General features: G+C 40.8%; 1 protein-coding gene and 1 long non-coding RNA gene across 27 annotated transcripts in view; one reads left to right on the plus strand and one right to left on the minus strand.

Moving 5' to 3' along the window:
• The window catches only part of dlg2 (discs, large homolog 2 (Drosophila)), a 276,897-nt gene that overhangs the window by 29,143 nt on the left and 240,672 nt on the right, over positions 1-7,082 (plus strand). The window lies entirely within an intron of this gene.
• LOC116700434 (uncharacterized) overlaps positions 1-7,082 on the minus strand; it is a 15,071-nt gene that overhangs the window by 7,069 nt on the left and 920 nt on the right. Inside the window, exon 2 of the long non-coding RNA XR_004334654.1 lies at positions 1,266-1,271. This is a non-coding gene — a long non-coding RNA (uncharacterized LOC116700434). The remainder of the gene's footprint in view (positions 1-1,265; positions 1,272-7,082) is intronic.

Below are 7,082 nucleotides of genomic sequence, written 5' to 3' on the forward strand. Positions count from 1 at the left end.
GTGTGTGTGTGTATATATATATATATATATATATGAAAAGAAATCCTGTTTACTAATCCCTTGTACATGTGGATTTGCAAAGTTTACAGCAGGGCTATTCTGTTCTATACTGTTCTGGGGAATACATTATAAGAAAACTGATCTGAGTGCAGTTTAGAAAGAACAAAGAATGCAGACATCATCGGCATGGTCATTGACGTGCATGTTAAGTGGCCATGTGCAGGAGGCGTTGGTAAAAAGCGAGGGAACTGGTTTGTCTCCGCCAGCAGCTAAGTGTATTAACAGTTTTCGTTTTAGATTGTTTTTTAAAAAAAATCAAATTTTGTAGAGTAGCATGCTGTAGCTGTGTAAAACAGTGGAAGAGAGTGTGGACATTAATGTTACCTTGTGTAACTTGTCCACTCTGTGACACACTGTACAGAGTTTTCATTGTTTTGCAGCTTAAAATGACCCCAAACTCTATCGTTTTCTCTGCCTGTCTCTTCTCTTAGCCCCTGACTATTTTTGCTCTCTTTCTTCATTTTGTAATCTGTGCAACGTTAGTTACATTGTTTGAAGCTTCGAGGCAAGAAAACATGCTGTCTAATCAGCATCTTGATATGCCACACATGTGAAGTGGATGGATTATCTTGGCAAGGGAGAAGTGCTCACTAACACCTAGACAGATTTGTGAACAACATTTGAGAGAAATAACCCTTTCATTTATGTAGAAAAAGTCTTAAATCTTTGAGTTTGGCTCATGAAAAATGGGGGCAAAAACAACAGTGTTGCGTTCATAATTTTGTCCAGTATATGTGTTCACAGCAGAAGAGCAGATTTTATGTACTGGAAGAATATTAGTATTAGTAATCTGGTATTGATTTAAACCACATCTCTGAGGCCTAAAAGCTTTGAGCTTCTGTGTACAACAGAAATGTCAACCTACCCATGAAGAAATGTTGGCTCTGTTCTAGTATTTATTAAGGTGCAATTTCCATGGAGACTACTGTATGAGGAAATGTGCTGCAACATGTTAATAGTGAAGTAGGTTGTTGAAATGTCAAACAATTATACCTGTGCCCACACAACACAATATTTTTCTCAGTGAAGTTTAAGGCTGAAGCTGTATTTATTCCACTTGTTTACTATGCAACATCCTCACTTAAGTTTGACATTAAGTTGAGATGGAGTAATGTGGAGGTGTGAAATATATAGATGTACAGTAGTATAGGTAAAGTTGGAGCTCCAGTAGAGGGAGCCAGAAGACTGGGTTTACTGTTGTTTACATCCAGCTTCACTGCTCCACATCCTGCTTTTGTCAAGAGTGATTGAAGAAAGGCTCACACCTCATTTGCTGAGCTAAATCATCCGGGGTTGTCCAGAGTCTAAAGACAATAGATGTTTTTGTAACTGGTCTGTATCAGCTTTGACTGGTGTCCACATTGCTGAAACCACAGCAAACTCTGGTAGAACTGTTTAGTAATCATAGTGTGAGGCAGACATAGGATTCACCTGTGTAGAGCTCTAAGTCGTATAATGTGAATACCCTTTGTTATGTAATACTAGATGTTGTGCATCTGGTGTACTGCATGATCGTCATAGCAAGAACCAATGCAGATCTCAGTACTTTTTTTTTATAGTCAGCACTGCCAGCTAAGTTATTCCTCCCACACTTGTGAGGTCATTAAGACACCCACACACTTAGCTGACCCAGCTGCAATGGACTGTGCTTTACCTTCGCTTCGTGGCTGACCTCACAGGAAATTGCAGCCACACATGCATAAGAGCCACTGTTACTCCAGACTCCCATCATGCTTTGGGCAGTGGGTAGGCATGGAATTTACATAAAGCTGTGGGTTATGATTCATCAATTACTGTGTTCTTCTAATGCAGTGCCACTGCTAAATCTCATTTGGTCCCAACACCTGCCATGATGATCTGGGTTATTTCTCAGTCAGTGATGGACTTGAGCTGGACCAACAAATAGGTGTAGCAGACATTTATTAGCTTATTGCAGTCAGTATACTGTATCGGCAAATATTATGTTCGTTGATAAATAACGATAAATTGCAGTGCAGAAATGCTAAAGATATGTTTCCAAATGTGTTGCTATTTAACTTATATATAAGTTTATCGAAAATGTTCCACTAAGAGCATATATTGGTCACAATTGTTTCTGTGTGGGTTGTGCTTATGAAAAAAAGAATATCACCATATGCTTTGAACTCTCAAATATTTACATTGGTATTGACTATCAGTTTGGCTATTACCTGGACTGGTATCAAATTTGAAAAGTTTTCAATTACCACTTTGGTGAAAATGATATCTGTAATGTATCAATGGAAGTACATTTCCAGGATAATTGCCTGACATCTGGCACATTCTGCTCTCTGTGTGTTGCTGTTCTCGAACTCTCTTCTTTTGCACGGTGCAAATGTTCCACCAAAACAAGTTCCTTCCCAAGACTATTTTGCAGAGCCAGTGTCGCTACATCCAGAGCATAGTGCTGCCAAAGATGGTTGTGGTTGGTTTAAAGAAATGAAACAACCCAGATCGTTTTTTTCTCCAATCCTAGATAGTATATGTGGAGTAGCCAGACCTGTGCAATATGGAGATAAATACGTAACTAATTACAACATATCTTGCAGTTAGTTTAAACATAGTAAAATATCGGCAATACAATTCCAAAACATGCCTGTAGTAATGTAGTAATTAAACAAGAGCACATTTTAAGTTTAGATATACTAAGTCACATTTAGCTGCAATTTAGTACACCTTGATATTTTGAGCAGTATTCATGACTATAATTTATTCCAAGGAGGTGATAGCCTACAGGCTACAAGAAATTCACAATTATGCTGATAATAAATTAAAATTTAAAAGTTATTATCCTCTAAATGATGTACACTGTTCTATGAATAGTATACACACACTGCCAGGGATTTCATGGCACTATGGGATTCTTCTGGCTAAATCCGGAAGTCCGGCTTTTCCGACCTGAAAAATAAGGCTCTCGTAAATCATGCAAATTAGCAAATCACGCAAGGCACATGTTGGGTATTGGTAAAAATGAATGACCGCTTACTGATGTCAACGTTTTTTATTCCTCTGATTCATGTCTTCATGTCTCAGTAGTCCATTCACTTGTCAAAATGGAACTTCATTCAAAGCAGAGCTCCACAGTATTTGCTTGAGCCAGAAAAAGAGCTCTACAGTGAACAGATGGGCTGGGCAAGCTGTCAGTCGGTAGAAGTTAACAGAAGCTAGCTGGCGTAAGCAGACAGCTGACCGGGTGCCTCAAAGCTACCAAGAGATCTGCGAAGAGATGAAGTATATGTACTTGAAAGAATCCCGCAGTTGTGGCAGACAAAGTTCCAGTTGTGGACCTTTGTTTAAAGCTGCAGTAGGGAGTTCTGAGAAAACGTGGACTTAGCCAAAAAATTTGAACAAGCACACCTTACAGGTCCCTCCCCCTTGCTCTCTGCTGCGCTACAGCCCCCCCTCCACAGCTCCTCCCCCACAGCGGGGCCTGCCGTGAACGCGCAGGCTAGTAAGCAGGGCCACCGATGCTTTCCACATCCTCATGGACAATACAGGGGATTTATTCTGAGGAGGGTATAGTTTATGTAAAAAATTTGCTTATTTAAAATATTTTTATGAAAAGTGTTTAATTTTTTCAGGGTTTAAAATTATTTTTTATGTAATCGCTCATTTGTGTGAACAAAAGTAGCACGTTACACAATACATTACTGAATTACCTTTTGGATCAATTTAAAACAGTAAACTTTCAGTAGGAATGATGAATCAGTGAGGAAGCTCAATAAGCCAAGGAATAACAACATCTTAGAAATATTTCTTAGGTTTTATTTTGCATATGGGTAAAATAAATCAGCTTTTTTTGCAAAGTACTCCTGCACAAGGAAATACTGAACATTTTGATTTGGACTGAAAGACGATTCCTTCACGTGCCTCTGTGTCTGGGGCCATGTCTGACCTTTTGAAGGAGCATAAGAATTTGTGTCAGACATTTGATTTACGAATTACATCCTTAGGGGGAAGAAAACGTGTATGTTAAAAATAATCAAAAGTGAACTCTGCTTGCCAAACGTTGACGGGACAGCGCACAATAAATTAGTTTAACCATAGCTACAGTTATTGTGACGACAAAAAAAACATTTTGGCTTACTAAATGTGGCATCGACAATATTACTTATACTGAGGGTGAAGAGTTGCAAGTAAAGTTAATCTTCACCTGCTACAACAGTCCTGCCGTGCTACAAGCTAACTGTAAGATTTACAACAAGCTACAGAGTTAAATGAGATTTGCGCTATCACCAGTGATACGGTAACCATCGATATCTTAGTTGTTTACGCTTGTTCTTTAAAAATTAAACAAATCAAGCAGGGATACTTACATGTCGAGCAGAAATGTGGCTAACGCTAGCTCAGAATCCGTGTTGAATCCTTCCAGTAGGCGTAGCTCCCTCCACCTCTGAAAAGCCGCTTCGATGTTGACCCTCTTTTTATTTCGGGCTCGGTTTGATTCTTTCTTTTTAGCTTGCTTTTCATCATCGGTCTTCTTCTGTTTACCCGTCTTTTGTTTCTTGAGCAGGTGTCACTCGAGAAATTGGCAGTTTTCCTGAAAAGTTGGGCGTTTCTCAATTGTGTTCTTCTATGGACTTGTGTCCTTGTGTCCTTGTGAAACGTCATGTTTGGTGGCCAAAGTACTGACCCAATACACAAGTTAACATTTCGCCAAGAACAGTTAAAATCCCCGGATGTGATCTCGACCCGCCCATTTTACCGAGGAACATCGATGGTAACTTGTGTGAACTTGGCCGGCAGGTATCCCAGCATTCAATTCGGGTGTAAGTGCTTATGGTTTCCGGTACACATATTTTCACAATTTACGTCTATTATTAAATCAATAATTCATTTTTAGATGTTTTAAGCGAGAAATCAGCGGTGTAGATTTTGAATATAGGCAGTTCAACGAAAATTGATGGTGAATTAAAAAAGCCTTCGGAGTTTGAAAGCTCCGCAAACCCCGGCGGGCGTAGCAACTCGCCAGCCGGGAATGACTCTCGGGAGCCGGTCAGTCAGTCAGCTACAGACCCCTCTGGCCCCCGTCTAGACAGACCCCTCTGGCCCCACATTTAGACAGACGGCAGCAAAGCCAGGTCCACAATTGTAAGATATTTTAAACATTTTTTTCCGCTGTCATATATATATCTGTCCTCCTCATCCTGGCTCTCCTCCCTCGGGCTCCTCTTCTGCTTCTCGGTAACGTATACAGATGGCAGTGACTAACTTTACCCAGTCCATCTATAATTTTAATGCCTATTTTAACGTTTCTTTCTGCTTTCAATTAAAATTGAATCCCGAACAAAGTTACAAGGATTTTTTCCCTGCCGTTGTGTCGGTATTTATATAGTTATTGGCCCGTGATACTTAATAGCACTTTAATGAAAACCTGGAGACTAAACACAAAATACACAAGGGCGGTGAAGGGTGACCGTCCTTGCTTTATATGAAACACACATCAAAGCTAACTATAAAGTGGCAGCGCCCTCTTTGCTGGGGTGTTGCGCAATAACAGGGAGAACGCTTCGTCTCAAAACTGTCAACAGCGTTTGTGTTCTTCTGACTTGCGAGTTCAGTCTTCCAGGTACAGCTAGCAGTACGGTCCCCCAAGAACACAAGTCCGTTCTTTGCTTACTTGGTATTGAGAAACGCCCATGTTTCTCCGCGATTACACAGCGCAGTGCACTAGCAATCTTGAGCTGTTACGCGCTGTGCGGGGGGGGGTATGAGCAGCGCGTACACGAGAGTGATTGACACTGCAAGACAGTCCTCCTGGCTCTGATTGGCTGTTTCTGACCGGGAGCGGTGTTTTCTGCAAGTGGCAGTAGGAGCACAGGGAGGAGACACGAAGCTTGATTTTTTCACAGATTTTCTGTCTCTTTTTCACTGTCAGGACATAGTGACAGTTTAACAATAGTAAAAAAATACATTTTTACAAAAGTTACCTACTGAAGCTTTAAAGTACCTAATTTACTAGAAAAAACAAAAAATATTAATTTCACAGATTGTGAAGCAATGACTAAGACTTAAAAAAAACTACATGTAGTAAAACTCATGATTTCATAAAGACGTGGAATTTTATATATACAAAGCCTTGGCCTCAATTTCTGTTGCTTCCTTTTCAACTAAGACAGTTTTTTTTTTTTTTTTATGTGCCGCTAATGACTTTTTTCCGCAGGTATTTGGAGAAACCAACACAAATTTGTATATTCTCGAATAGTATGGTCTTAGCCAATATTAGTTGTTGTTTCAAGACAACTGAAGAATCTAAAGTGCCTGTATTTGCTAAATCCCCCATCAACGGTACTATAACATCTCATAAAGTACTGATGCTGAGTATGCAGGTTAACAGTCTGGCAGATGCGTTCAGTCACTCTACCCGTACGTACAGTACACACCGCCACCGACTTGAGCTGCAAAAAAGCTCTGGCCTCCCCACGAAGGACGCTTGTTAAAAAAAAAATACGGGGACGTTTTGGCCTCTCTGACGTGGCTGGGGTCTCTGTTCAACCGGGAGGAGCTCACACAGAAATGACAGAAGTTGTTTTGTTAATTGGTCACAGCGGAGTTTGTTTGCAGTTTAGCTCGCACGTTAGCCGCTGAGCTGTAGCGGCGTGCAGGCAGAGCGAGCAGCCACCGGATTAAACCTAGTGACCCGTGCGGCCTGCTTAGAGACGATGTGACCGGCAACTAACGTTAACCGGTCCCTATGTACAATCAACGTTATATTATGAACGATAGGTAACCCAGCAAGACGTCTATATTCCAATTGACGGCTGGCGTTAGCCGCTGAACTGCGTCATACCATAAAGTTGAAAAATGTCAACTTTCTGATTGGCGCTCGACATGCTCAAAACGCCCAAGCTGACAGATTTGTTGCTCCTTGCAGCTGAGAGAAGCCTGCTTCCATTAAAATTAATGACTTCCGGTAACTTTAGAAGCTCAAGTTGGCAGCGTTGTGAAGCGTCTCCTGCTGGAGAATTTGGCCTCTTTTATGGTTGGGAATATAAGAGGTAGCT

This window comes from Etheostoma spectabile, chromosome 13 (genome assembly GCF_008692095.1).
Source record: "Etheostoma spectabile isolate EspeVRDwgs_2016 chromosome 13, UIUC_Espe_1.0, whole genome shotgun sequence".
Lineage (NCBI taxonomy): Eukaryota > Metazoa > Chordata > Actinopteri > Perciformes > Percidae > Etheostoma > Etheostoma spectabile.